The sequence below is a fragment of the Amblyomma maculatum genome, chromosome 9 (genome assembly GCF_055883805.1).
Source record: "Amblyomma maculatum isolate TAMU_Amacu chromosome 9, ASM5588380v1, whole genome shotgun sequence".
In the NCBI taxonomy this organism is placed as follows: domain Eukaryota; kingdom Metazoa; phylum Arthropoda; class Arachnida; order Ixodida; family Ixodidae; genus Amblyomma; species Amblyomma maculatum.
This window is the reverse complement of record NC_139352.1, coordinates 122,875,560-122,885,488: the sequence shown is the minus strand read 5'-3', so window position 1 is coordinate 122,885,488 and position 9,929 is coordinate 122,875,560. Positions and strand designations below refer to the sequence as shown.

General features: G+C 43.6%; 1 long non-coding RNA gene across 1 annotated transcript; it reads right to left on the bottom strand.

Moving 5' to 3' along the window:
* Nucleotides 1-4,266: 4,266 nt before the first annotated feature.
* LOC146180303 (uncharacterized) lies at nt 4,267-8,298 on the bottom strand. Its single transcript, XR_014700824.1, has 2 exons — nt 7,197-8,298; nt 4,267-6,725 (listed from the first exon to the last, which is right to left on the bottom strand). It is a non-coding gene; the product is annotated as an uncharacterized LOC146180303 (long non-coding RNA).
* Between the last annotated feature and the right edge of the window lie 1,631 nt (nt 8,299-9,929).

The following is a 9,929-nucleotide window of genomic DNA, read 5'->3' as shown; positions in this document are numbered from 1 at the left end:
TTCCGGGCTGTTACAGGGTGGGTAATGTACATTTAGGCGGCCCAACAAATTTCCAACTCTTTATCAAAAGTTTTAAAGAACAAGTTTTTTCAAATACGCTTCGGTCAAGGTTGTTTCATTCAATGATTGTTTTAGGCAGAAACGAAAATTTAAATACATCAACTCTTGGCACATACGACATCACTTTGATACTGGTAATACTGCGGAACGCATAGCATCCCTTGACTGTAGTTGCAGCCTAGTGGTTTGAGCATTTGGGGACCAATCCTCAGTGGTGTTGGGTACTCTTTGGTAAAACAGTGGGTGCTTGCTTTGCTGGTGCTGGGGTTATCTTGGGCCAAACACTTGGAGAATGGGTTTTTGACCCTATCTTGTGTTCCCTTGCTTTGTATAACTAATTTCTCTTCTTTGGTTTCCAAGGCCGTGCCACCTTTCAGATATGGCGATGAGCTGTACAAGTACAATACTGTAATTACTTGAATGTGACAGCCTTTCATTTTTTAGGCTGTGTATTGTAGAGTGTGGAGTGCTGTAAATAAATTTTGTATTGTTTTGTAATTTTGTATTGCAGAGAGCCGGGGATAGCCGGGGCCCGATCCTCGACATTCGCCTTTTCGGCCATGTTGTGACGTACCCGTGACGTGTAAATTGGGGCGGTGCTAAATCGCGTGTACACAGAAATTGATGACGAAATTTAAAAAACAGGGAAAAAAGTTACAAAAAATTAACGCCGTCGTCTGCTACTTGGCGCCGATTACAAAAATGCCAACGCTGCGATGCCGAGAAGCTGAAGGGTCGGTGCGAACCGTGTTTACGCTGCAGGGTAAGGCTGAGGAGATAGTGAGATACTTACGTATACATTGCGGCTGTACTGTACTATTAGTTACGGTCGTTGCGACCACAGTGAATCATAGTACACACGCTGTCGGACGTCCAGCAGCAGCTAGGCTGAGCGAACGGCGGTACTCGACGCAAACCCCACAAACAGCCGGTCGTCAAGTGTGAGCGATGCCTGACTTGAGATGCGTGCATGTGGTTAGCTGTGCGTAAGTTTCATTTATGGACTTAGTCACGCAAAGAAATCGGCGAGTATCAGGATCGAGCTTTGCACATTCACTTCTCAGCTAGTGGGTATAAAGAAGTTGTTTACGAATACTGAGAATTGGAAGCGTCCAGCAGATTTTCGGGCTGCAGTTGCCACTAGAGAAGAGACACACCTGTTCGACAACAACGCTGACCTTCTCAAGGTATCACTGCCGTTGGAAACTGCCTGCGGCAGCCCACCGTTTCCATCATGTTAAGTCTGTTACGGCTACGTGTCGGCTTCAGTGGCGTAGCGTGCGGATATCGGCCCGGTGAAGCGGCGTAGTGAAAACACGCATAGTGGAGAGCTCGATTAGGCCATATACCTGGCGATCTTAGCCTGCGCTGACATCGGACCACCTTTAGGATGGAATTAACACGCTGGCGTGTTAATTCCATCGAAATGCGATCGTCGTGACTGGGCTACGCACATACTGCGGGTCAGAGCCGGCGTCTGCATGGTTACACTTTTTATTGAGCCATCGCGGCGGGGACGTTTTCACGCAGCCGCAAAAATAAGCAGATAAGATTTTCTGGCAGCAATGAAAATGCAATAAAAAGTGTAACCATGCAGATGCCCACTGGCAGCAACGGGTTAGCTTTCACGCTGATGGCATTTAATGTGCCCTGAATTAGACGTACATAGCACGTTGTATGCACATTTCACCGCATGCAGAGTGTCACTGTGTTGTGGCAGATGTATTAATTATCTCGTTAAAATGAAATAAAATATCTGTCGGTATTATTGTCCTTGGTTTCTGAGCATGTTGCATAAAAACATTTTATAAAAGTAGCAACACTGCTCGTCTGATGCAGGTACACATCACACCACAATGTCACAAGTGAAACAAAATTTGTCAGGTACAGCCTGTTCCTTTGCTACTGTTTACCAGTTTTGCACTTGCAATAGCATCTGGCACTTTCTTTCAGTGCAGCAAGATTCTTCAGAGGAGAGAAGGGTGAAGAGGTCAGCTAGAGAAATGCCTTCACTTTTTTTATTTGACGCTCAGGAAGTGAAGGAACAGACATGAAGAGTGAATATGATATATGATGCCTAATTACAATGAGCTAGATGCAGTATGGAAACCATTTTCTTGAAGCAATTGTCATTGAATGTAGCATTCATGCACACATTAACCAGTGCACATGCTACACAAAGCCCGAACCTGTCTCTGAGTGAAGCATGGGAGCCAAAGGGGAAAACAAGCGTGACTTTAAGGACACCGTAAGTAAAAAGTAACAGCAACAAAAAAGGAAAACAGAAGTATGCACAGGGACAATATTAGACAAAAAGAAACATGAATTGCAAGGCTGATGTGGCCTGCAGTACATTATTTTTAGGAGAGACAGCAACGCAATCGGGTGGTGTTCTGGATTTTTTGGCAAAGGGTCATTATTGCCAGGTGATAATACTGTATGATTTGTATTGGCTTTGCCATCCCCTGTGTGCTCTTCCAGCAATGCATAATGTCCAACGTGCAACTAACATCCACTCTCTACACTCTGACTCAAAAACATGCTCAAATGAACCTCACCTGAATACGGGCATAAATATGGGAATAAAGCATGGAATTTACTTTTTCGATATTCTGATTGCATATCATTGGAAAACTAAACGTGATGGCTTGTTTAAATGAGCGTATGATTTGCAGCTAGTGTGTCTTGTATGCATGGTTTTTCCAACAGGTTGCAGTATAGCTTCTGTCCTTTATTTTGGCAAAACATGCACACTTTAAGAGGCCTGCTACTCACGCAACACATTCCCTGTAGCTTTAAACAGCTCGCCATTGACTAACAATTGGTGTATTATTTGCTTTCGGTACTTTTTGGCATTTTTTTTACATGCACCTGACATCAAGCCTTGCTTATAAGAAAAATGAAAATTACAATATACAAAACAATACAAAATTCATTTACAGCACTCCACACTCTACAATACACAGCCTAAAAAATGAAAGGCTGTCACATTCAAGTAATTACAGTATTGTACTTGTACAGCTCATCGCCATATCTGAAAGGTGGCACGGCCTTGGAAACCAAAGAAGAGAAATTAGTTATACAAAGCAAGGGAACACAAGATAGGGTCAAAAACCCATTCTCCAAGTGTTTGGCCCAAGATAACCCCAGCACCAGCAAAGCAAGCACCCACTGTTTTACCAAAGAGTACCCAACACCACTGAGGATTGGTCCCCAAATGCTCAAACCACTAGGCTGCAACTACAGTCAAGGGATGCTATGCGTTCCGCAGTATTACCAGTATCAAAGTGATGTCGTATGTGCCAAGAGTTGATGTATTTAAATTTTCGTTTCTGCCTAAAACAATCATTGAATGAAACAACCTTGACCGAAGCGTATTTGAAAAAACTTGTTCTTTAAAACTTTTGATAAAGAGTTGGAAATTTGTTGGGCCGCCTAAATGTACATTACCCACCCTGTAACAGCCCGGAAGGGCTAACAGTACTTGCAAATAAATAAATAAATATGGAACTCGCCATTTAAATGGCAGTCGGCACCTGCGACAGAGCAAGTATTCCCTGATTCTGTTATGGACAGGGCAAAGGTAGTTATAGTGTGTGTAAGAATGATTTTATCTGTGCATAAATGCCTGCCACACCTAGAATGCTCCCTTTATGCAGTCTACCAAAAAGCAGAAATGTTTGTCTCAGGAAGACAAGCCTTAAGCATTATTTCAGCAAGTCACTCAATGTGACGGCTATCAGGCAAACCAGCACAGCACTTGAAAACTTCATGCTCTAAAAACAATTGTGGGGACACGCAAGCTCAGCATTTACCGCTATGACACAACAGCTTTTATGGCTCCTGTCTGCAGACTCTCATTCGTGTGAATCGACTTTGCTACTGCTAACACCTAGTATTTATTCTATGATACATATCAGTAGCGTATACCTGTAAGTTATCCAATTATGTGGAAGACCACTTGTCTAGATACCTATAAAGCCCACTGTAACCGAGCTGTACGGATGCGTTTCCATGGCCTAAGGGTTGCCTGTCTTATTATCCAAAGATCCTGCAAGGTTTATCACCTCACACATTCATCTCAAAGGTGAAGCCAGAGACATCACATTGAGTACTCGGCCATGTCACCTGTCTGAAATGTGCCCAAGATTTTCCCCTCACAACGTCACATTTTGTGCAGAAAAGAGGCTTTAACGTTGCTGCATCAAAAAAAAAAGCAAGAAGCCAATAGCTGAACATCTACGCTACATTAGGCTCTGCTGGCTCGCAAGACATTTGACCACGGTGCCAACAGCCAAGTTATAGATGTAGCTGTGGCAGAGGCTGTACCACAGAAACAACAGAAGAATGTGGTCAAGATAAAATGAAATCGCTTTGTTCACAAATTCTTCAATACATCATGAAAAAGAATGGCTCACTTATGGATAGTATGACGTCTACTGTGTTCAATAGGATTGTATCTTCAGGAAGTTATCTTTTGAATGCAATCTTAAGAATATATTGTGGTGTTCAATTTAGGCTGTACACATAGCAGACGTGCAAAATATGGAACACATTCTGAGGGTTAAATGCAGAGAGGATTGCTGAAGCTGATATAATAGGAAAGCATAGGGATACTAGATAACGTAGAAAACAAATGTGACAATAGGATAGGTGTAAGTGAAACTAGTGCAGCTGTCACTTATGAGAGCAAAAAGTTATACAACTCAGTACTAGCACAATGGTACAAAATGTTGAAAAGTGATGATGAAACAAAAGTGTCCTTGAAAGTGCTTCCACATAAATGAGATGAAAGTGATTGGCATAAAATGTCTGCCCCTTCCTTAAAATTCTCAATTTAAAGCTCACAAAGAACAATGAAGATAAGGCTACAAAAGCAACTAACAGAAAAAAAATAATGAAGCAGTTATACACAGCTGCAATCATTCGATAAACATCTCGAGTGATGAAGCCATGCTTCAGTGGCTTAGAGCATGAATATGTGAGCTTTACCAACCCTCCTTTAACATATGTGAGTGCCGGAGGGCATGTGGCAGCAGCAAGAATGTGTCAAGAAGCAACTGGCCCAGATAGCAGCCTCATAATAGGGGTATGGAAGGTCTACACACAACGCTATCATGGAGGGAGATATTTTATGGAACAAGATATGTAGCAATGTACAAAAGGAGCAAAGCATTTTGTAGAGCTGCAGTCAAAAATTTATGAAGGACAATCTTATCAAAAAGATTTTATTTCATTCCTGCGCTTGTGCATCATTATTGTGACTATGGGTTATATAGTGAACATGAAATGTCAAGAAATTTATCTCGTACACAAATGAATGCATTCTTTCCCCTGCGAAGCCACCTTCAAGAACTTTTGCCAGTGGGTACACATGCACATCAATATCACCTAGTTACAAAACAGAGAAGTCAATAGTTGCCTTTGTAAAAAAAAATGAATACAAAAATGTTCATTGATAGCCGAGCCACACAAATGATGCAGAGGTTAAACAGGTTATCTGGGATCTTGATTAACATGACTAAAAAGCATCGGTAATTGCAGTGCAAAGTGAAAATGGCAAATTTTGCAAAAGTGGAATCTAAAATTGCCAAAATGGGTTGACAAGTTGGCGGGGCCCTCATTTTTCGTGCATACAACAATGAAAGACAATGACCACCAAATAGATGCACAGATTAGCCTTGGGAAAACTAGTTGATTGCTGTTCATCTACGTTCAGCATATGAAGGAAGCAATAGAAAACAAGCATAAAGGCAACCAAATACAAAGAAGCACAGCTCGCTTCACTCTACAGTTCGTGGAAAAACACAGTGGGCACCTCACGTTTCACCCTAGTAGCACACAAGATAGGTGTAACGAAATGGACTCTGCTATGGTAAACGACTGCAGACACATCCACCAGGGTACACGTATGTCAAATATTCTCACTGAAGTAGTATGTCGCAGACTGCTTGCTTGCCACAAACACCAAAGTGAATTGTGAACTATATGTGCACGCACGTCCTACTCAGAATGGCACTTCTGGAGGTAGAAGGAGAACGTTTTTGTACCTTCCTGCGTTTCATTGACATGAAGCACTTAATAAAATGCACACTGAGTTTAAGCAGAACACAAAAAAGCAAAGTATACAACAAAGAATGACAGCTCTCAGCGAGGGCCACAGCACTTGTAGAATACACTCAGTATGTCTACAGATGGTAGACAAAAAATTATAGCACCAAAGAAAGGTTTGGTTTGGTTTGTGGGGTTTAACGTCCCAAAGTGACTCAAAGTGACATTGATCACTTGTGGCATATATCAAAATCATGACAGCGAGTGAAAATCTCAAGTGCAGGTGATCAAGTTGTTCTTGTCCAAGTTAATATAAATGTTGCACGTCCTCTTCCTTGTACTTGTTGATGTTCCTGCTGCGATTACCTTTTGCAGGTGGCGTCAATGTCATGTGATCTGCACACACTACAAGCTGTAACGATCTTCAAAAAGAGCTGTCCATCTGCATAGCACTTCACATCTGATGTGGCCGTCCAGGGACAAGGCGTGGCCTCCCAGATTATACAAGCCTAGCAGAGAGGTTAATGATGTTGAATATGGCCCCAGGACTTCTCGCCCACATGATGACTCGGATCGGAAGTGCTGCAATGGCTGCACAAGGTCCACACGATCACCTGCAAATGTTTAGTGCCTAAATTATATGCGAATAAAATATCAAACACGCATGGCACAGGAACATTCAAAATCATCAATGCTGCAAGCTAAGCTGCGGTAAAGTGTAATCTATGAATGCAAGAAATGGTCAGTGCAATACCTAAGTGAACCATTTCCGTAACAGGTAAAGACGGGTTGGTGGCGGAAATTGTAGTGCGAAGGTTAACTTTTTTCTATTTTGCAACTAAAGGAACGACTTATCTCACGCGATTTCACATTACTTTCCTTTCTCGGTCGTCGAAACCATTAGCCAAGAAATCTTGACAACTACGAGCACACTCAGTTTCTTTTTTTTTTTTTTTTTTTTTTTTTCGCCGCATGCGTCCTGTAAGTATTCCTTTAATCTTCAGTCATTTCCCGCCTGCGCACAACTTGAATGCGAATGACGCTGTATGAACAGTCACCTTTGCAGGTTTTCCTATTGCGCTTACCTCTATGATGCTCGACGTGCTGCAGCATTTCCAGCAGATTGACTGCGTTGCCTTGCTGGCCGACACCCATCGAGAAGCCCGACACATTCCAGGAGCTCGTTGCTCGGCCGAACGAATACATTTCGTGCCATCCTACATCAGAGGCGTTCACCACTGCCGATTCCACCCGAAACACCCGAGCGCAGAGCAATTCTCGCCTCGGAGTTTGCAAAGCCGCCACACTACACTCCTCAGATCTGACTGTACTGACGAGCTATCTTTCAAGGCAATTTGACAGCATTGCTGTGCTGCTGCAAATCCTCGATCACTACTTGCAGACGACGAACTGCACGACTCCATGGCCGCCGCCATTGCTGGGTTATTATAACCGCGCAGACCAATAATTTCTTACCATGGAAGAAAGGGTTTGAAATAAGAAAGCAGTTAGCGCCGTCACGCGGCCGCACGCTTCTGCCCCATTAGAGATTGTCTCAAACGTCCTTTATTTCATACGCGCTCATAATTTGCCTTTCTATTCCGTTTAAAAAGCCATACAAGGTGTATATAAAGTTATCCTTTTACTTTTAATAACAAGCTAAGAAACTACGGTAGGCTAACGGCTGCATAAATCAGCTTGCCTGTCGCCATAGTCTCATTAGCATAATTCGGGCACCTCGCCACTCGGCGAAATTATGGCGGCCAAACGTCAGCATTTTCGGTAATGGCGGCACGTCAGTTACGTCATGACGCGTCAATTTGACGTAATCTAAATATGCTTGCGTATCACGTGTTTCACGTGACATAGCTCCAGCCAATCAAATTTGAGCATCCGCTCCTTCCCAGTATGCCATTATTTTCATCACATTGGTTAATCGAGCGTAAGTGTTCTCCAAACCACCATCAGTAACTTTGCTTCCACTCCAAAATCATTCGTATTTGTCATCCAGGCAACAAGGATAGCTCCGGTTGAAATCAATTTTCACGGCTACGTCATTTTGACGTAACCGCTAAAAGTGCTTGCCTCAACTGATGGTTTCGCGCCACAAGTTTGAAGCACGTGACTCTTTTCTGAGCCAATCAGAAAGACAATATGGCGCCGCCAGGGGAAGGCGAATATCGAGGATCGGGCCCCAGGGGCCCGATCCTCGATATTCGCCTTTTCGGCCATGTTGTGACGTACCCGTGACGTAAATATTGGGGCGGCGCTAAAACGCGTATAAACAGAAATTGATGACGAAATTTAAAAAACAAGGAAAAAAGTTACAAAAAACAACGCCGTCGTCTGCTACTTGGCGCCGATTACAAAAATGCCAACGCTGCGATGCCAAGAAGCTGAAGGGTCGGTGCGAACAGTGTTTACGCTGCATACACGCGTCGCGCGGCAGGGCAAGGCTGAGGAGATAGTGAGATACTTACGTATACATTGCGGCTGTACTGTACTATTATAGTAACGGTAGTTGCGACCACAGTGCATCATAGTACACACGCTGTCGGACGTCCACCAGCAGCTAGGCTGAGCGAACGGCGGTACTCGACGCAAACCCCACGAACAGCCGGTCGTCAAGTGTGAGCGATGCCTCACTTGAGATGCCTGCATGTTGCTAGCTGTCCGTGTTTCATTTATGGACTTAGTCGCGCAGAGAAATCGGCGAGTATCAGGATTAAAGAATTTGTTTACGACTGAGAATTGGAAGCGCCCAACAGATTTTCGGGCTGCAGTTGCCTCTAGAGAAGAGACGCACCTATCCGACGACAACGCTGGCCTTCTCAGGGTATCACTGTCGTTGGAAACTGCCTGCGGCAGCCCACCGTTTCCATCATGTTAGCAAGTCTGCTACGGCCGGGTATACGTGTCGGCTTCTGTGGCGTAGCGTGCAGATATCGGCCCGACTGGAGCGGCGTAGTGAAAACACGCATAGTGGAGAGCTCGATTAGGCCATATATCTGGCGATCTTAGCATGCGCTGACATCGGACCACCTTTAGCGTGTTAATTCCATCGAAATGCGATCGTCGTAGCTGGGCTACGCACATATTGCGGGTCAGAGAGCCGAGCGTCTATAATCATTACTGAGCCATCGAGGCGAGGACGTTTTCACGCAGCCGCAAAAATAAGCAGATAAGATTTTCTGGCAGCAATGAAAATGCAATGAAAAGTGTATCCAGATGCCCACTGGCAGCAACAGGTTAGCTTTCACGCTGATGGCATTTAATGTGCCCTGAATTAGACATAGCACGCTGTATGCACATTTCACCGCATGCAGAGTGTGTCACTCTGTTGTGGCAGATGCCTCGTTAAAATAATAATAATAAAAAAAAAAGCTGTCGGTATTATTCTGCTTGGTTTCTGAGCATGTTGCATAAAAACATTTTATAAAAGTAGCAACACTGCTCGTCTGATGCAGGTGCACATCACACCACAATGTCACAAGAGAAACAAAATTTGTCAGGTACAGCCTAGTTCCTTTGCTACTGTTTACCAGTTTTGCACTTGCAATAGCATCCGGCACTTTCTTTCAGTGCAGCATGATTCCTCAGAGGAGAGAAGGGTGATGAGGTCGGCTAGAGATATGCCTTCACATATACTATTTGACGATCAGGAAGTGAAGGAACAGACATGAAGAGTGAATATGATATATGATGCCTAATTACAATGAGCTAGATGCAGTACGGAAACCATTTTCTTGAAGCAATTGTCAATTGAATGTAGCATTCATGCACACATTAACCAGTGCACATGCTATATACACAAAGCC